Here is a 22,181-nt window from a genome sequence, read left to right on the forward strand (position 1 = left end):
CATCTGTCACCATCAGAAAAGAAAGAGTACACGGAATTTCTAAGGGAATATGAGGACATATTTGCCTGGTCTTATGATGACATAACTGGTCTCAATACATTTATTGTAGCTCACAAACTGCCAACCGATCCGACATGTCCACCAGTAAAACAGAAGCTCAGGAAGTTCAAACCCGACATGAGTTTGAAAATCAAGGAAGAAGTCACCAAGCAAGTCAAAACCAAGGTTCTCAGGGTAGTAGAGTATCCAACATGGTTAGCCAATATTGTGCCAGTGCCGAAGAAGGACGGGAAGGTTAGAGTCTGTGTCGACTACCGGGATCTCAACCGGGCCAGTCCGAAAGATGACTTCCCCTTGCCAAACATACACATTCTAATTGACAACTGCGCCAAGTTGATTGTTTTGCTAGGTATCATCAAATATGGATGGATGAGGAAGACGCAGAGAAAACGGCTTTCATTATGCCGTGGGGGATGTATTGTTACAAGATGATGCCGTTTAGGACGGTCTGTACTCATCCTTTCTCACCATCAGACCTAAGCTATTTAAGGTTTGAAGCTCGACTTCAGTGGACTTCTTCAGATCCTTCTCAGATCTGTAGATCTATGGCTTCTCCGGCCATTATTCTGGCATGTTCAAGCAATATGAGTCTTTTCAACTCAAGTCTGACTTTCCTCAAGACCTTTCTCATTGCTAGAGTTTTCTCTGCAACTCTAAGCTGTCTGAGGTTTTGTACCCACCTATTTTCTTAAATCTATGATATGTCTGGGCTTTATTTGACATTTTTAAAGGTTTTCCCCAAATTTCCTTTTTAAAATCATTCAATTTTGATTTTAGGGTTTCTGAAAAAATTTCTTCAAATATCTTTCTGATTCTTTCCGTTCTTTCTTTATGTGTGTTTATCTATGTTAGGCTTGTATGTTTTCTTTTTTACTACGCATGAGTTTGCTCTCTTGTTTCTTTTCTATTATGCGAGACTCTTCTATTTTTTGTTGTCACTCTTATGCTCTTATGTTAATCCGTCTTGTTAATCCTTATTCTTTGCTATATGCGTTTATGGTTGAGTTCTTTGATTTTGTTCACTTTACTGAGTTCTATTTGTGTTCCTGTTAAGTATATTTCATCTACTTTTGTTTAAAGCTCATATCATCTCTTTCTTCTGAACTTGTTTAAACTCCAAGTTTTCTCGAGCATGGTTTCATGACTTTGAATCAGTGTTCTTTCTATCGTGTGTGTTTGTCTCTTATAAGTCTTTGGAAAAGACTTCTGAGCCCCTCTCAAGTGGCCTGCCTTCTCATCTCCATTGTCTGACTCAATTTGAAACCCTAGGATTTGGGGGTTTCTTTGGCAAGTGGTATTAGGGTTCCACTTTGGGACCCTAGGCTTTCAGACTCACTATGAGTCTGTAACTGAACTCGAATCTCTTTTGCTTATGGCTCTAAGACTTTCAATGTTAGACTCTTTTTCTAAGAAACCTGATGGTTCCTTTTGCTTGATTTGTGTGCTTTATATATGAGAAATTCCTCTTTCAAAAGTTTTCACCAATTAAGTGATTGGTTCTGAAATCCCTTTAATAAGACTGATGAATTGTCACTGATTTTTCTTCGATTGAACCTCTTTTACTTTTCTTGACTTGGTTCATTCGAATTGAACTTGTAATTTTGGTTTCATGGTTGTTTGATTGATTCCCTTGCCATATTTATCACAAACCGTATGCCATTGATTGTTTTCCTTAAATAACTTCTATGTACTTACCCCTTTTGTGCTACTTTGAAAAGGTTTTAATTAAAACTTCTTTCCTTAACTAATTTTTACCCGTTGAAATCAGAATCCCTTAACCAAAGGGAGGTTGATTTCAATGATATTTCCTTGCCTTTCTTACTTGCTTTCTGCACTATAAAAGGGACTGCCCTTCTGCACTTTTAAGACACCTTACACCTTCAGTTCACACGACCTACGCACTACCAGTCCTTAACTCCAATTCAATACTTGCACACTTGCAATATTGCTTTGAATTCAATACTCTTTCAACACTCTGCTTTTGCTTGAGATATTTTGGAATTGCTTGGCTTGCAACTTGGCTTTTTCTAAGACTACTGTTTTTACTTGTTTTTCCTTGAAACTGGTATATTCTGATTTAACGTTTCTGCCTCACCCCTATGTGCTTATTTACAGTTTTCTGCAATCCTGTTTACTTTACTGCTCATGTTCAATGATTGTGCTCAGTTTGTTCTTTCCCTGCACCTGTTTCTATTGTGAATCCCTACCCCATATTCCCTTCTATGTGTTTGAGTTAAGGCTCATGGCCTGGCAGTATTCAAATTGCTGATTTCTGCATTCTCATCTTAGAAACCATGCCTATAAGTTTTTTCTGCACTTCTGTATTCTCATCTTAGAAACCATGCCTATAAGTTTTTCTGCATATAGAAATCCTGTCTCTAAGATCCTGCATTTCTGCATATAGAAAATTATGATCATAGTTTTTCTGCACTTCTGTATGTCATTAGGAAAACAATCATAGGTTTAATAATAATCAACTTCATTCTAGATACCATACCTATAGGATTCTTGCATCTATGTAATCATTTAAAACCAATAACGCTTAGATATCTTGCCTATAGGAGTAATCAATTGAATCAACTTCGTCTATCTCATCTATGATTCTAAAATCAGTCATAAGGTCGTTTAAAATCTGCAGACCTTTTGTTTATAGAACCAGTAATCCTCTCCTTAAAATCAGTACGCTCCCTTAGATATCATGCCTATAGGTCTCACTTAGGCAAACCATTAGGTCATTAATTAACTGTGTCAGGTTTGATAACTACAACCAGACAAGGCTAGTTCGGACTCCTCATCTGAAAAATATGTGATAAATCAGCATGTCCTAACACTTTTAAAATTAATTCAGACTATAACCAGTATTTGAATCATGCTAAATAATTTGCTCCTTTAAGTGAGGAGGCCTGTTTGAGCCCTTAAACTGCTATTTGTTTCCCCCTACTTGCTTATGTGTTTTGTTTGTCGCATTAGAATTTTATCCTTTTAAAACTCTAAAAAGCCAAATCTCCCTTCCCTTTAGGACTAGTAGTCCCAAATGCCTCCGGGACTGATAGGATTGAGGCGGGTACTAGCATGCAATAAGTAACGATACTATCCCGCACTTAATACCTTAACGGGGTGGGAAATGGTAGATATGGATATGATGACCGGTGCGCTAATACCACATGTAACCCCTCTTCTGAGTGATTACCGAGTATTGCATTGATGTGATCCATATTATTTATAAACCTAGGACCCCCTTTCCTTTATTTGTTTATTTTATTCTCAAACCATTTCTTTAAAATTTCTGCTTTCTTTACTTTCGTCAAACTCTCAACTTGCTTGCAATATTATGTGAAAACCCCCTTCTACTTGAGACTTCTATTTGCTTACTTGTTATTCAAAGTCACAATTGTAGCATGGCCGGGAACCACACTAGTGGATCTTGGGGGGTGCCTAACACCTTCCCCTCGAGATAATTTCTAGCCCTTACCCGAACTCTGATTTTCCAACTCGAACTCTTCTTTAGTGTCCTAATGCACTTTAATCATTAGGTGGTGACTCTTCAACCCAAAAATCCCAATTCCCAAGAGGGAACGAGTTGTCCTCCCAAATATTATGAACCCGATTTCGCTTTTTAGAAAAAGGGGGCGCGACAGGTCCTGATCAAAATTAATGCTTTGTGGGATTATCAGATTATAATTGTTCTATGGAATTGTATAAGTGAAGGAAGATAGGGAATTTAAATGTTCAACTACAATGTAAAACAAGTGTAAAGAAAATCGCACATGGAAAGGAATTAAACTATATATAAATGATCAGTACAAGTCTTTGGAGGTTACAAGATACAACCTAATTATTCTAAGTTCAAAGAAACAAAGGCGTGAACAATAAACATATAAAGGGGGGATCCTAAGTTTTTTAGCCTAAAGGATCATCCTGTACAACATAAATAATACTTTGCAACTACGTTAGGGTAGGATTGCTCATATTATTCAACGAGCACAAACTATCATCTCCTGCTACCCAATTACTATGTTAAGGTTGTTTACCTAAAGCATTCTAGTTAAATTCTAAAACGTGTCCTATGCGTGCACTGCCCGTCCTATATCTATGCTCCAGGAGGCTTTGGACCTACTATTTGGGTGGTTCTAGACTTTACTCAGGGTGCTCAAAATGATAAAACTAGGCACACATTCAAAACATGCAGGACTACACATAAAGATAATAAATGGCTCAAGTTATCCTTCACACATAAGCAACAAAAGCACAGGGGCAGATTATGCAGAAGGCATGTCACGACCCAAAACCGACCCGGTCGTGATGGCGCCTATCGTGAAACTAGGCCAGCCGACACAACTCTCGAATCAACCATTTTCCAATAAAAGTTATTTTTATACCATTTATAAACAATAATCTCATAATAAAAATTTAAAAGAAAAGTGTGAAATAATTACACAAGCCCGACATCGAGGTGTCACTAGTCATGAGCATCTACCCAGGTCTGAATACAACAAAACAGTCAAAAATGTACTAAGTACAGTAATGAAAATAAGAGGAAGAAAGCAGTGTTGCGAACGTCGTGCAGCCACCTTGCTAACTTTGATGACTCCGCGTCTGGACAACCAACGCCCGCTATCGGGTTCTGAAATAGCTGAATCTGCACACAAGGTGCAGGGAGTAATGTGAGTACTCCAACCCAGTAAGTAATAAGAATAAATAAAGACTGAGCAGTAGAAAATGATGAATCCATATTTATGATAAACTAAGTAAGCACAATAGGCTTTCAAATCAGAATACGAGCAAATCGTCTCATTTAAAATCCAGCCTTAGGTAAAAATTATTTAAAATGCTTTCCAACAGTTTTAGTGGGGGGCTCAATACCATTTATAATAAAAAAGATGAAAACCATAATCGGCCCCTCGGACAAAACATTGTTCATAAACAACCCCTCGGGCAAAACAGGAATCATAAACACCTCATAACATAAAAATCTTAGTCGAAATAACAAAGCCAACTCAGTGATTAAATACTGAATATCTCATAAAAACTCCAGCTTAAATGAAAGTTGTTTAAAAATATTTGTTCAACATTTTCAACAGAGGCTCAGTATAAAGAGGAGTGAAAACAACAATTACATCAAAACAAGCCCCTTGGGCAAAGCATCACTCATATATGTATACAGCCCATCGGGCAAGCCTCTCAGTCACTCGAGACTCAACTCTTATCAGTCCACGCTCACACTCAGCACTCACACTCCATAAGTACCATATAGTAACCGCTGCGGCGTGCAACACGATCCGTATATTGCTGCGGCGCGCAGCCCGGTCCATATATATAGTCGACTGCGCTCACTAGGGGTGTGCAGACTCCGAAGGGGCTCCTACAGCCCAACCGCTATATCGCTGCGCCGTGCAGCCCGATCCACATACATACATACATACATACATACATACATACATACATACATACATACATACATACATACATACATACACACATACATACATACATACATATACATATACATATATATATATATATATATATATTGTTGCGGCGTGCAGCTCGATCCATAAATATATAATCCTCACAACCAGGCCCTCGACCTCTCTCAGTCATTAACCTCACTATCAGACCTTCGGTCTATCTTAGCCAATACCCTCACAATCAGACCCTTGGTCTATCTCAATCATCAACCTCACAATCAGACCCCCGGTCTATCTCAGTTATCAACCTCACAATCAGTCGGACCATCAGTAAAACAGGGAACTCAGCCCAAACAGTTTTCACATTTTAAGAAGTAAAGTGATAAAACCAGATTTAATAATAACAGGTAAAACATAACTGAGGATATGCTTTCAAAACAAATAGAGTGAGGAAAAAAAATAGTGAAAATGCCTCTAAGGGTCTCAACAGGTCGGCATAAGGCTCCAAACATGGCATACAACCCAAGATGTAATATCAATCTCTATAATATGGAATATCATAAGATTTCAAATCAAATACGCGACTTAACAGTTGTACGGGACAGACCAAGTCACAATCCCCAATGGTGCACGACTCCACGCTCGTCATTTAGCATGTGTGTCACCTCAAAATAGCACAACGATGTGAAATCCAGGGTTTCAAACCCTCAGGACAGCATTTACAATCATTACTTACCTCGGTCCGGTCCAAACTCTAGCCCGCGATGCCTTTGCTCCCACGAATCGACCTCCGGATGCTCCAAATCTAGCAACAATCAGTACATAACTATTAAAATATGCTAAGGGAACAAAGCCCACTCAAAAATATCCAATTTACATCAAAAATCCCGAAATTGCTCAAACCCGGCCCCTAAGCCCACATCTCGGAATCCGATAAAAGTCACATCAATAGAATCATCATCCTCTCATGAGTCTATACATACCAAGAACATCAAAATCGGGCCTCAATTTCTCCTTCAAATCACCAATTTACACTCTCCAAATTCAAGCCATAATTCCTCAATTTTTGGCTTAATTTCCATGATTAATTAGGTAGAATTCACACAAGAATCGAGTATTGAGTTCAAAAATCTTACCTCCATGTGTTATCTCTTGAATTCCTCTTCAAATCCTCTCAAAAAGCTCCAAAATCGCCCAAAAATGGTGAAAGTTAGCCCCAAAATCGCGAACAATGGCTATTTAAACATTCTGCCCAGGCATCAAAACCCTTCTTCGTGAACGCGGTCAAAGCCTCGCGTTCGCGAAGCACAATCCATCTTTGACCAAAAATCCTTCTTCGCGATCGCGTCTTGCCAGTCGCGAACGCGATGCTTCCATAGACTAACCCTTCGCGATCGCGTAACCTCTATCGCGAACGCGATGAATAAACACCGTGAAGCTCAGCTGCCCAATTCCTCTTACGTAATGCGGTCCACTTCATGCGAATGCGATGACCAATCACACAGCCCCTTCGCGAACGTGAAGGTTAAAATTCCAGCCTTCACCAGCTAACCCTTCGCGAACGCGAAGGCCATTTTCTCTGCAACACTAATCAGCAATTTCTATAACTTTTCAAAACATGAAATGGCCCGATGGACTACCCGAAACTCACCCGAGGCCCTCGGGACCTCAACCACACATGCCAACATATCCCATAACATCATTCAAACGTGTTCCAATCTTCGGAACGCTCAAAACAATATTAAAACACCAAATTTGCATCGAATTCAAGCCTAAGAATTCCAAAATCTTCTGAATTACGCTTTTGATAAAAAAAACCAACCAAACCACGTCCGAATGACCTGAATTTTGCACACACGTCACAAATGACACAACAAAGCTACTGCAACTTCCAGAATTCCATTCTGACCCTTATATCAAAATCTCACATATCAACCGGAAAACACAAAAATCTCAATTTCGCCAATTCAAGCCCAAATCTTCCACGAACTTTCAAAATGCATTCCGATCATGCTCCTAAGTCCCAAATCACCTAACGGAGCTAACCAAATCATAAAAATTCCGATCCAAGATCATATACCAACAAGTCAACTCTTGGTCTAACTTTTCAAATTTTAAGTTTCAAATTGGGAACTGTTCTTCCAAATTCATTTCGATTACCCTGAAAACCAAAACCAATGATTTACATAAGTCATAATACATCACGTGAGGCTTGTCATGCCCGAGAACTAGCAAGCAAAGTGAAAAAGCTCAAAACGACCGGTCGGGTCGTTACATCCTCCCCGACTTAAATATATATTTGTCCTCGAACGTGCCCAGAGTTGTTCTAAAAGCCAACCAATCGCTAAATAACTTTACCATGCACATACCTAGGGGTGATCCCACGTCACCCTATCTCGTATAGGTCCGATAACACAATGTAACTGAAATTTCGCAGTCCAACCTAGCCCATGAACCTTAGAACCACAATTTCACTTCTGAAATCATCCACAAGATCAAAATCTCACATCTATACTCTGACTAAGCCCGAACAAGCTATAATAACCCATACTCGCAACCTCGGTGCGATTATGTGATATACCACATAGCTCAACTGCTTGCAGCGATAACTTCTAATCACAACAGCTACACACAACAACCGAATATCGATAGGAAACCTCTTATCAACTAGAGTCTCATTCCAACACTTCCATATACTGCCAATGATAAATCAAACACGCAGTAAGCCATAACCGTTTTCTCAGATCAACCACTCATGAAGCCAATTCTCTTTTGGCAAAAACCATAGCAAATTTCTGAGTTGAACCTCGATATTATCCTTCCAACATGCTGAAATCAAGTCTGTTTGCAGTCATTAAAGATCCCGACGATCTCATCTAATCCAACACAACTACTCTGCTGACATTGACACATCAATACAGACTAAATCCACGACTTGTGCAATCCGTGCACCAATAAGCCACAATCCGAACTTACTCAATTCATGAAAATGACTCAAATGAAATAGTTGTACCACAAGTTCACCTGTACCACTACAACACAAGTCTGAGAACCCGTCACACATCATAGAAACAGAACACACGAGTCTAACCCGCAAGGTCATACCTCCACATAACTTTGCTCCAATGCGCGACCTCATCCAAACACTGGTCCACATGAGACACATTAACTTACTATGCTCAAAATCGACAACCGTGCTCAATATGATATCTAAAACCAAAGCAATCATCATAACCACCGCGAGGCAATTACATAACACCACACAACTCGAAAAAGGACATAATCGATATGCCATCCACCGAGCAATACCTAGTGCTCTTCCCGCTCGAATTCCATTAAGAGGCCCTAACAACACCGCGCCACATGTGCCTATAATCAACAAATCCTAATGGCTCTCAACACGGTAAGGTAACTCATAGATCCCCCTGATTACTAATAGCTCGAAAACAACCGAATCAACACATCCCTCACCAATGGCAACTCGAAGTCAACAAAGTCGTCTCGATGCAAAACACACATCCATATAGGTCTATCAATGAACCACACATCAACTCTAGTCACACACAATAGATAAATAATCCTCTGAAGGTTCACAATGACTGAATCATAGCACACACTATCATCTGACTAACTTACCAACATCTTTGATGTCCACAACCACGAGCTAACCTATATATGAGAACTTCTAGTCTCCAAGTCCATAAAGCACACGAATTACCATATCTGATCCCAATTCCGCCGCTCGCATATATAGCACACCTCTAGTACTCAATCATCTCATGAGAGGTACACCTATAATTCTTCTGTGCCACCAAGCAGACTCGAATATCATCAGACAATCGGACAAGATAGTGCAGCAATACCAATAAAGCATCCATAACTCAAACACATTGCCCTATCTGAAATGTATACCTTCATCAAGCCACACCAATCGGTGATCTCATTCATCTAGTCACCTAAAGCTGCCCATGCTATCTAAGAATTTATGACCTTTCTTTCAAAACTGAACCGTGACCTTACACATGCAAACCTCAACCCCACACAACATACCGCATATACTATACTGCCTAAATGAAGATTATGAGAACTTCGCAATCCACTCCGAGCTACAAGCAACTACTTACTCAACCAGCCAAGAACTTTTCTATTCGATCCCATCTAGGAGAAGATCATTATATATCACATGCTCTTCATGCCAATAGGAAAAACATACCTCTCTAACTGTGGTGGAAACCATCTAGAACTCTCCAAGTTCCATTTGCACAACACTAAACCATCAGGACTGAATCCTTCTAACTCAACCGAGTTACGTATGTCACTAGAACCCAAAAGAATTGCCGCGAAACACCTGTTGAAACTCATTACCTCGTAAGCATCCAAGACCTAATCATATCCTTACCATACTGACTCGGCCTACTACCAAGCTATCTCATCTATCCAAGTTTCCTTCTGATCTACCGTCATCTTGACACTTCTTCTTGCTACAACACCATAATTCCTCAACCCAGACTCACCACACAAGATCCAAGCACAAAACCACACCGTCTAAGACTCATAAGCCGCTGAATAATCTCTTAAATATTCCCAAAAGCACCACATTCAAAATACTTTACTCTGAAGAGACTTCCTGCGAATCTAAATTCGTTACTTGTACCTTCCTGATACTGATACATAGAATCCCATAATTAATATAGAAAATACCACAAGTCTTGACATCTTCCAATGAAAACTCAGTTTCTAGCTATTTATACAACTTGAAAATACCCAATTGTTACATGAAAATCTTGAACACATTAGAACCATTCTCGAGAGTCATCCACTCTACTCAAATCGTAATTAGCCCGATCAAAAGAACCGAACAACCTGTGCCTCATTAGCACTTCAGACACTGCAGAATGCAACCTCATCCCGATACAACCAAGCAACTTCCAGCTTTATGTACCGAGCATCCTTTACCAATAACAACTCAAGACATTCCGTGATTCTCACAAACCTATGAAGCATACTACAACCTTTGTCGAAATTTTCCTTTACTAGAGCCATCCTCGGTCTCAATCTCCGTAGGCCATAACTGATTCACCAATACACCTCAAACTAGAACCAACATAGCATATAACCGCGTAATCAACTAAACCAATAGCAGACTCCCCCACTTGGTTCGAAGCCATAGACCAAAACACACACAATAACTCATAACGCATATACTCTATTGCTGCCATAATACCAAAGTGAGATTTAAACTCAACCCTTCATACACTTGTGAAACACAGACCACCTGATACTTTAAGTCTTATGCAAATTTTGTATTCACTCTCGTAGCAGTTGAACCCCACTCTCTTAAGCATCTCAAATTTAAATTCCAACACATATAATTTACTTGTAAATGAGATCATCTAACAGACAACATAAGGATCACACAACTTCAGAACACTCCGTGGTAGATAACCCCACCTGCTTTGCCTCAAACTAACATTTCGGTATACCTTCCACCGTCATAAACATTACGCAGTCACTTAATCTTCCTGAGTCTAAAATCATACCGTACATGAAATTTACTTCACTCCCAACTAAAACACATGAAAAGATTCTTCACACGTCCATAACTCGGGGCTATACCTCAAATCGAGATGAAAATCAAATGTCTAATAGTTCTTCTATCCTCCAGCAGACCCTTCTCGTCGTTTCCAAATCATATGAATACACCTTGCAGTCATAACATACTCATCACGTAGCTATCCAGTCATTACTCCCCCTAATAGGGACACAACAGAACATATAGATCCAGAAGCACGCGCTCATGAAATCAACAACTCAGGGCTCGAGCTATAAGCAAAAATCCAGCCTCAAGTCTTCCAGACTTGCCCAACATCAACACACAGAGATCACATCTCGCCCCTTGATCGGGGAATCACAAGCCATCGATGCACATCTGATACCGAGCGCTCATGTGCGCATATAAACGCGTGGAAGGAATTCAAAGAGTTACTTTTCAAGCTGAATCAAGGGCGCACGATAAGAATTCAAGAATGTGAAGTTTTTTCTAAAGGTTTTGCAGCCTCCCGAGCATAAATACAGGCGTCTTCGTACCAATCCGTGAGACTCTACTAAACCTGCTCATGACTCATGAGACCTATGTAAACTAGGCTCTAATACCAACTTGTCACGACCCAAAATCGACCCAGTCGTGATGATGCCTATCGTGAAACTAGGCCAGCCGACACAACTCTCGAATCAACCATTTTCCAATAAAAGTTGTTTTTATACCATTTATAAACAATAATTTCATAATGAAAATTTAAAAGAAAAGTATGGAATAATTACACAAGCCCGACATCGGGGTGTAACTAGTCATGAGCATCTACCAAGGTCTGAATACAACAAAACAGTCAAAAATGTACTAAGTACAGTAATGAAAATAAGAGGAAGGAAGCAGTACTGCAAACGTCATGCAGCCACCTTGCTAACTCTGATGACTCTGCGTCTGGGCAACCAACACCCGCTACCGGGTTCCGAAATACCTAAATCTGCACACGAGGTGCAGAGAGTAATGTGAGTACTCCAACCAGTAAGTAATAAGAGTAAATAAATACTGAGCAGTAGGAAATGATGAATCCACATTTATGATAAACTAAATAAGCACAATAGGCTTTCAAATCAGAATACGAGCCAACCGTCTCATTTAAAATCCAGCCTTTGGTAAAAATTATTTAAAATGCTTTCCAACAGTTTCAGTGGGGGGTTCAATATCATTTATAATAAAAGAGATGAAAATCATAATCGACCCCTCGTGCAAAACATAATTCGTAAACAGCCCCTCGGGCAAAACAAGAATCATAAACACCTCATAACATAAAATTCTTAGTGGAAATAACAACGCTAACTCAGTGATTAAATACTGAATATCTCATAAAAACTCCAACTTAAATGAAAGTTGTTTAAAAATATTTGTCCAACATTTTCAACAGAGGCTCAGTATAAAGAGGAGTGAAAACAGCAATTACATCAAAATAAGCCCATCGGGCAAAGCATCACTCATATATGTATACAGCCCCTCGGGCAAGCCTCCCAGTCACTCGAGACTCAACTCTCATCAGTACACGCTCACACTCAGCACTCACACTCCATAAGTACCATATAGTAACCGTTGCAGCGTGCGATCCGATCCGTATATCGCTGCGGAGTGCAGCCCGATCCATATATATAGTTGACTGCGCTCACTGGGGGTTGTCGCGCCCCCCCTTTTCTCACGAAATCGGGTTTATGACATTTGGGAGGACAACTCGTTCCCTTTTGGGAATTGGGTTTTTTGATTTAAAGAGTCGCCACCTAATGATTAAGTGCATTAGGACACTAGGAAGAATTTGTTTAGAAAAACCAGAGTTTAGGTAAGGGCTAGAAATTATCTCGAGGGGAAGGTGTTAGGCACCCCTCAAGATCCACTTGTGTGGTTACCGGCCATGCTACAATTGTGACTTAAGTACAAACAATAAATAAGCAATTAAGGGTTTCAAATATGAGGGGTTGTCACATTGTGATTGCAAATAAGTTAAAGTTTGAAGAAACAAGGAAGTTGAAATTTGAGAAAAAGGAGTTTGAAATTTTGAAAGTAATAAAATAAACAAGTAAAGGGAAGGGGGGTCCTAGGTTTATAAATAATATGGATCACATCAATGCAATAACCGGTAATCACTCCTCGGAAGAGGGGTTACACGTGGTATTAGCGCACCAGTCATCATATCCATATCTACCCTTTCCTACCCCGTTGAGGTATTTAAATGCGGAATAGTCTCGTTACTTATTGCATGCTAGTACCCGCCCCAATCCTATCAGTCCCGGAGGCATTTGGGACTACTAGTCCTAAAGGGAAGGGAGATTTGGGCTTTGTATGGTTTAAAAGGATAAAATTCTAAAGCAACAAATAAAAATACATAAGGCAGATATGGGAAACACATAACAATTTAAGAGGCTCAGATGGGCCTTCTCACTTAAAGACAGATTGTTTAGCATGTCTTGCAGATACTGGTTATGATCTGAATTAAACTTAAACGTTAAGGAGGCAGACTAGTCTATTACACATTTCAGATAAGAAACCGAAATTAGACCTGCCTGCTGGTTGGAATTAACAGAGTCTGATTCAATTAGCTAATTTTACCTTATAGCTTGCCTAAGTGAAACCTACAGGCATGACATCTAATAATGCAGAAGTGTACTGATTTTTACAAGAAGAAGGCATGTTGATTATACAAAACATAAGTTCTGCAGACATTGAGTAACGTTACTACTGATTTTAGACTTGTAAAAGATTCAGATCAGTTGGTTACTCCTATAGACATGCTTTCTAAGCGTTATTGAGTTTAACCTTTACGAAAATGCAGAAATCCTATAGGCATGGTGTTTAAAATGCTGATTTTTATTATTTAAGCCTATACATGCGTTTGCCTAGTGATAGATGCATATGCAAAAATCAGGAAACTCTATAGACATGTTCTCTATGTGATAGGCAGAAATGCAGAAACCTATAGACATGGTCTCTATGTATGAAATGCAGAAGCTATAGACATGGTATCTATGTATGAAATGCAGAGGCTATAGACATGGTATCTACGTATGAAATGCAGAACTTATAGACAGGATTTCTATATGAAATGCAGAACCTGTAGGCATGGTTTCTATATGAAAAACGCAGAAGTGCGGGACTTGTAAACATGATTTCTATATGAAAAAATGCAGAAGTGAAAACAGGGCATGATTGCAGCAGTAAATACCTATGAACATGATATCTACCCTTATGCATACATGAGTGACTCTCCCCTTTTCACTAAAACCCCATAAGTTATTACAAATTATTACAGCCCAGAATGAATAAAGAAAAGTAAAATAAAATTACATCAGAAAGCTAAAAATCCCAACCAAGGAGAGCCTGATTCAGACTTCTGTCTGAAGCATAAAGTAAACCAACTCCAAAGATCAAATTCCAAAGCCTTTCTCCTATTCGGGATGTGTCAAAGTTCCCTAAAAGTCTCAAGTAGACTCCGGGCAGTGCTTACACCCAAATATATTACAGAATTGGATTATAGTGCAGTGGAAGGGTCAGCCCTCAAATGTCCAAGTTCAGAGGGAGCTCAAGGTCCCAAAGTAAGGCTCATAGAAAGGGGGCAGAACTTAGAATCTAAGAGAGAGTGCAAGTGCATAGAGGGGATTTTGGGGGAAAGCCAAGATAGGCTGGTGGTCATACCCAGCAATTAGAAGTGCTGGCACACCCCAACCAGCATGTTAGCCACATTGTTTGGGAGTTAGGATCCATTAAAGGATCAAGTCCGGACATGAGCAACGATTTGGATGTTGCCATGCTTTGAAATTTAACTCAAACACATAGAAAGGAATAAGGGTATGGGGAATTCACACAGCAACAAATACAAAGAGACAGTATATTCAATACAGAACATAAACAGCAAAGTAGACAATATTGTTGAAACTGTAAAGCAAACACATAGGGATGAAGCTGAAAGTTAAATTAGAACATATCAGTTTCAGGGAAATAAGAAGAGAAGAGCAGTAGTAAAGCCAAATTGCAAACACACAGCCAGAAGATTTCAGAAGAGAGTAGAGTGTTGAATTGAGAATGTAGGAGTATTGAAATTGAAAGTGAGTGTTGTCAGAGTATTGAACTCAAGGTCTTAAAGAGTATTGAATTGGAAGTGTGTAAAAGTGCAGAAGGGTCGTGCCCTTTATAGTGCAGAAAGCAAGTAAGAAAAGGTAAGAAAATAGTTTCGAAATCAATCACATAAGGTCTCCCTTCAATTAAGGGATCTGATTTCAAACGGGCAAGATAATTAAGGAAAGAGTTTGATCAAAATCTTTTTCAAAGTAGCACAAGAAGGATAAATACACAGAAGTTATTTAAGGCAAAAGTCCAGAGGTACATGGTTTGTGCAAATAAGGAAAGGCGATCACTCAACAGCCAATAAAATCAAAATTGCAGGCTTTGTTCGAATGAACCAAGTCAGGAAAAATGAGGAAAGGGTTTTACTTAAGGAAAATTAGTAACAATCAATCAAACCTTATTAAGAGGAATTCCGAATCGATCACAAGTTGATAAAATCTTTTGAAGGCAAAATTCCTCATATATAAAGCATACAGATATATCAAACAAGAAAGAACTATCATGCGAAAAAGCCTAGTATAGAAGAGTTCTGGGTCATAACAAAGAGGCTCAAATCCAGTACATAGACTCAGAATGAGTTTGAGAGTGTCTAGGGTCCCAAATAGAACCCTAGTTCAAAACATAAGATCAAACTCGCCAAAACACCCCCAAATCCCAGGGTTTTCAACTTGAGTCAGATACATAGAAGAGAAGACAAATAACTGAAATAGACTTAGATGTCTCTTTCAGGGATTCATGTGAAAACAAATAGATAAAATAGCAGGTTCAAGGCAAATAGAATGAAGAACTGATTTGAAGCATAAAGAACACATTTTAAGAAAGCTTGGAACTTAAACAAGTTTTAGAAGAGAAACGACATAGTATAGCACTTAAGAGAATAGTAGAGGAAACATGTTTAACAAAGAACTCAAACAAAATCCAGAAGAAGGCAACTAAAGACCTAAAAGCTTAGTAGAAAATACAGTAAAGGAACATAGGGGTAAATGAACACATAAGATAAACATGTGAAAGCATGATATAGAAAATAGAAGAAAGAACGGAGCACAATAGAAGGACATGCAAAATAAGGCAAACATAAGAACACAAGAGAAGGACATGCGAGGTAGAAAAGAGAACATAAAAATATAGCATAGACAGATTCACACAAAGAGAAGAAGAAGAGGAGTCAGAAAACATTTTAAAACCTTTTCAGAGACCCTAAATCGAAGAGAAGTAATTTTTGAAAGAAAATTAGGGAAAACGATTAAGAACTCAAGTAGAGCACAAACATAGCATAGATATAAGAAAACAACCAGAGAAAAACCTCGAATAGCTTAGGGTTTCAGAGAAACCCTAGAAATGAGAAAGGCTTGGAAGAAGGTCCAATCTTGAGTCGGAGAGGTTAGAAATAGGCTTCTGATGCTTGAATATGCCGGAGCCAGGCCGGAGAGGCCATGGAACCTTGGATCTGTAGAGATCTGAAGGAACACCATCGAGGTCGGACCTCGAAACTTCGAACACCAGGGTTTAATGGTGGAGGAGGGTGAGTACATGCCATCCATGGCCTGAGAAGCCATGGGTTCCGGTGAGATTGCGGTTGAAAGGGGTTGAGAGAGGCTAGGGTTTCAGGAACCTTCGAGAGAGTTTGAGAGAGGGAGAGTATTCAAAGGCGGCTGAGAGATGGAAATGAGGGGATTAGGGTAGGGTTAGTGAATTAAAAAAGGTAAGGGGTAATCGCGGTCGTTGATCTAAATGATCAACGGCCTGGATTGAAAGAAAGGGCCAGACGGGTTAATTGGTTGGGTCGGGGGTTGGGTTAGATTAGAATTGGGCTGGTCCAATTGGGTTTCAAAATTGGGTCAATTAGGGGGGTCAATTTGGCTATGATTGAAATAAAAATGGGCCAGATTTTAAATAGCCAATTTTTCACTTTTTATTTTATAAAAAATAGTAAAATAATTTTAAAAGTAAATTAAGAGTACTGGATCAGTTAATAATATATAAATATTGATTTAAAAATGTTGGAACCAATTTTATAATTATAAAAATGCTATTAAATCTTAAAGTAGGCTAGAATTGCAATTATATGCAATTTAGCTTTAAAAATACCAAATAAATTTGTAAAAATATATAAAAATTACTTTAACTATATTTTGGTATAAATATGGGAAATAAAATAAATTATCCACCAAAATGATAATTTTGGGAATAATTATTGATTTTTATACTACTAAAATGAGCAATAAATTGATTAAAAAAATCTTTAAAAATTGGGAAAAATACTAAAACACTTGGGCATGCTTATATATGCATACATATATTATTTTGAAAGTATTTTGTATATGAAAAATATATAGGGAAAAAATTGGGTATCAACAGGGGTGTGCAAACTCTGGAGGGGCTCCTACAGCCCAAGCGCTATATCGTTGCAGCGTGCAGCCCAATCCAACATATCGCTTTGGCGTGCAACCCGATCCATTAATATATAATCCTCACAACCAAGCCCTCGGCCTCTCTCAGTCATTAACCTCACTATCACACCCTCAGTCTATCTCAGTCAATACCCTCACAATCAGACCCTCGATCTACCTCAGTCATCAACCTCACAATCAGACCCTCGGTCTATCTCAGTCATCAACCTCACAATCAGTCGGACCAACAGTAAAACAGGGAACTCAGCCCAAACAATTTTTACATTTTAAGAAGTAAAGTGATAAAACCAGATTTAAATAATAACAGGTAAAACATGACTGAGGATATGCTTTCAAAACAAATAGAGTGAGGGAAAAAAATAGTGAAAATGCCTCTAAGGGTCTCAACAGGTCGGCACAAGGCCCCAAACATGGTATACAGCCCAAGATGTAATATCAATCTCTATAATATGGAATATTATAAGATTTCAAATCAAATACGCGACTTAACAGTCGTACGGGATTGACCAAGTCACAATCCCCAACGGTGCATGACTCCACGCTCGTCATCTAGCATGTGTGTCACCTCAAAATAGCACAACGATGTGAAATCCGGGGTTTCAAACCCTCAGGACAACATTTACAATCATTACTTACCTCGATCCGGTCCAAACTCTAGCCCGCGATGCCTTTGCCCCTATTAATCGACCTCCGGATGCTCCAAATCTAGCCACAATCAGTACATAACTATTAAAATATGCTAAGGGAACAAAGCCCACTCGAAAATATCCAATTTACATCAAAAATTCCGAAATTGCTCAAACCCTGCCCCCGGGCCCACATCTCAGAATCCGATAAAAGTCACATCAATAGAATCCTCATCCTCTCACGAGTCTATACATACCAAGAACATCAAAATCGGACCTTAATTGCCCCTTCAAATCACCAATTTACACTCTCCAAATTCAAGCCATAATTCCTCAATTTTTGGCTTAATTTCCATGATTAATTAGGTAGAATTCAGACAAGAATCGAGTATTGAGTTCAAAAATCTTACCTCCAGGTGTTATCTCTTGAATCCCTCTTTAAATCCTCTCAAAAAGCTCCAAAATCGCTCAAAAATGGTGAAAGTTAGCCCCAAAATTGCGGACAATGGCTATTTAAACATTCTGCTCAGACATCAAAACCCTTCTTCGTGAACGCGGTCAAAGCCTCGCGTTCGCGAAGAACAATCCATCTTTGACCAAAAATCCTTCTTCGCGATCGCGTCTTGCCACTCGCGAATGCGATGCTTCCACGGACTAACCCTTCGTGATCGTGTAACCTCTATCGCGAACACGATTAATAAACACCCTGAAGCTCAACTGCCCAATTCCTCTTACGCAAACGCAGTCCACTTCACGCAAATGCGATTGCCACACCTCGTTTTTACCTACACCCCTGAAGGGGCATAAGGGAGTTTGTTTCCAACTTAAAGTGACAATCGAAACGAGATTATTTATTTAAGAATCAGAGTCGCCACTTGAGATAATTTATGGTGTCCCGAGTCACCAGTTCAAATCCCGAATCGAGGAAAAGATTGACTCTGTTTTACAGTTCGCGAACACAGAAATCTAGGTAAGGAATTCTATTAACCCGGGAGAAGGTGTTAGGCATTCACGGGTTCCGTGGTTCTAGCACGTTCGCTCAACTGTTATAATTGGCCTATTATCTGATTTTAAATACATGTTTTAACCTATGGTACAATTTTAACTTTATACCCGCTTTTATTCAATTATCATTTTTTCGGAAAGATTCAACGTCATATAAAACATGTCTTGAACTGCGTCACATAAATACACCCGCAGCCTATGACACATTTCATCTAATGTTGTTGAGATTTGGATTTGGGTCACATAAATGCACACTCGAGTTTAGGGAAGTAATTTTTAAATAGCGCGTCTAAAGCAACTACGCACTTTCAAGTTTGCGAGGGCCATGGAAAATTCAATTAATGGCACACCTCGATTCTAATTTCAAAGGATTGTACTCAACTAAAGTAAACTACGGGATGTTCATAATTATTTTCCTAAATTTAAGATTATTGCGAGGCCATGAATTAATTAAATATGAAAAGGCAGAAATGGAGGCCCCGAATTCTCTGATATAGGCACTACTTCCTAGAAATAGCACATTTGATACCTGAGAATATTATGTTGAAAAGAGATCTACATTAGGAAAGATCCTTCAATTAAGAACATAAAGATTCAAACTTTATGACCAAATCCATAAAAAAATAACTAAAATTAAACAACTCTTTTATCTAAACATCCGATCTCTTCAAGAATTGACTCAAAAAAGTACATAACAGAAAGAAACAAAATGGCCAGCAAAATAAAGTAAACAAAAAGAAAAAGAAACTTTAGTTACCTCAAAGATTAGTCGATTTCAAGTTTCGATGAAGTAAATGAGGAAAGTAATTTTTATGAAGATATGCTAATCCTTGGGCAACTCCCGTAGCGATACGTAATACAGTAGAAGATTTTTACATTTTTTTTCTTACTGCTGGAACTGGGACCATGAAGTTGAGGGACTCGTCAACGAAGTGTTTCAGATTTTGGTTCAGCGAATCCAACACTTTCTCGCTCTCGGTTTTGCTTTTTGAATCATTTTTTAATTGAAAATTTGTGTTCCCTTTTGTGTGAAGCGGCTGATCTTCTCTAGGTTAGGGGTTGTCTAGGTCTAGGAATTGAAATTTTGAGGGTAGGGTTTCTGTAATTGGGTATTTTATATGGAAGTGGGAAGGGATGATGTTCATTGGATTAGAAGGAAATAGATGGCTAAGATTAAATCTTGCACTTAAATGGGCTAATGGGTTGGGAGGAATGGGCTAAGGGTAATTGGGTTGGACCATATCTTTTTGTGTCTCAATTTTGGGCTAAGAAGACTCCAAAAATTATTATTTAAAACCATAGCTAATTTCCCTTAATATATGATAACTATACTACATGATGCAAAAATAAATTCTAATTAATTAAACTAAACTATATTAAAACATGAAACTATTACATATTTTTTTGTATTTTTTAAGATTATATAAAAATAAAAATAAGGTACTATTTTTGTATTTTTTTTTACTTTATGAAAGGTACATAAAAATAAAATATTTTTGTAATTTTTATTTTCTTGTAATAAAATAAAGTAAAAGAGTCAAAATTACTTAAAATATTTATATTATGTCTAAATTAAATATTTACGTGCTAAAATATGAAAAATCTTGGGGAGGGTCAAAAATCACATGTCTACAGCTGCCCCTCTTTGACTGGAAACGCGAAGAGTTTTCGGACAAATAACGACTAGACAAGTGTTTTGACCCGACCCTTATTTAAGGAGACCAAAACTAAGAGAAAAGGGGAATGTGACCGAGCCCTAGTATCTGAGCTGCCTACATATCCTTGGATATAAAGGAATCAGGTCACATGTAGTTCAGAAGTGAATGAGGTGATGGAGTACCGAGGTAGAGAGTCGGTCGAGGTACCGTTCCGCTGAGGTTCCGGTCCGTGGTCCCGTTATTACATCAAAATCAAAAATGAAAAAGACTAACTAAGTCTATCAGCTATGAGTTACAAGATTCCTATCTATGAGTCTTCTGAAGCTTGATCTTGAGTCTTGGTTGGTTCTTTATGCGGACCCTGATCTGAATCTTGATGCTTGTTAGCCGCAGGTGTTGGTTCAATCTTCTTCGGCTTTTCAAACCAAGACGGGACATGCAGAGCTTGTGACCTCAGCCCTGTCTTGAGCAGCTCACATCTTTCATTAACTTCTGCATTTGGATTCATTTCTTGTCTTTCTTTTTGTTTTTTTTTTCTTTTATTTTGGATTGTGACTAACTTCTTTTGATCATCTAGGACTGTTGACTCGCATTCTTGACGCGAGCTTCTTTTGTTGCTGACCTGAATTGCATTCTGAATTGAATTCCCTTTTTTTTCAGGTGGGCGCCTGATTGCTGAACTTGAACCGTCTTCTCTTGTTACTTGACACTGTTTTCCCTTGAACCTTGAATCATTTTCCCTTGAAACTTGAATTGTCTTCCTTCGAAACTGCTTTCCCTTGAAACTTGAGTTGTCTTCCCTCGAAACTGCTTTCCCTTGAAACTTGAATTGCTTCCTTTGAAACTTGAACTGCTTCCCTTTGTTCTCCAGGCGGGCTCCTGATTTCCAACACTTGAACCGGCCCCTCTGAAATTGTTTCTTGTGAACCTGATTACAACAAAACAAACAAACAAACAAACAAAAGAAATTTTTTTGCCCCAGTTTGATATCGGGAACATCTGTGAGTGTTAACAAAACTATAAATCACCTACGCTGCTGATTAAGGATGCAATGATGAGAGTAAAACTAATGACTCGACTAGGATGTGCGTCTCCTAAATGTGATTGAGCTTGCGGAAAACTATAAACTAAGCTTGACTAAAGTAAAACTGACACTATTCTCCAGGCGGGGCCCCCTGATTTCAGGAAAACTAAACATTGATAATAAGAAAACTAAAAAATGACTCCCTTCTTCTTCTTTTTTCAAATTCAGACTTCCCTTTTTTTTTAAATTATTATCCTAGGAGAAAATTCATCGGACTAGGTTTTCTATCTTAGGAGAAAGATTCATCAGACTAAGATTTTGATCC

The 22,181-nt window shown here is 38.7% G+C and overlaps 1 long non-coding RNA gene across 2 annotated transcripts; it reads right to left on the minus strand.

Moving 5' to 3' along the window:
• Positions 1-4,462: 4,462 nt before the first annotated feature.
• On the minus strand, positions 4,463-20,221 carry LOC138872162 (uncharacterized). Of its 2 annotated transcripts, XR_011400616.1 has the most exons (4): positions 19,932-20,221; positions 18,180-18,248; positions 11,905-11,992; positions 4,463-4,699 (listed from the first exon to the last, which is right to left on the minus strand). It is a non-coding gene; the product is annotated as an uncharacterized lncRNA (long non-coding RNA). The 2 variants fall into 2 exon arrangements; XR_011400615.1 differs by lacking the exon at positions 4,463-4,699 and having other exon boundaries at positions 11,833-11,992.
• Positions 20,222-22,181: the final 1,960 nt, after the last annotated feature.

Source organism: Nicotiana sylvestris, chromosome 6, assembly GCF_000393655.2.
Source record: "Nicotiana sylvestris chromosome 6, ASM39365v2, whole genome shotgun sequence".
NCBI lineage: Eukaryota > Viridiplantae > Streptophyta > Magnoliopsida > Solanales > Solanaceae > Nicotiana > Nicotiana sylvestris.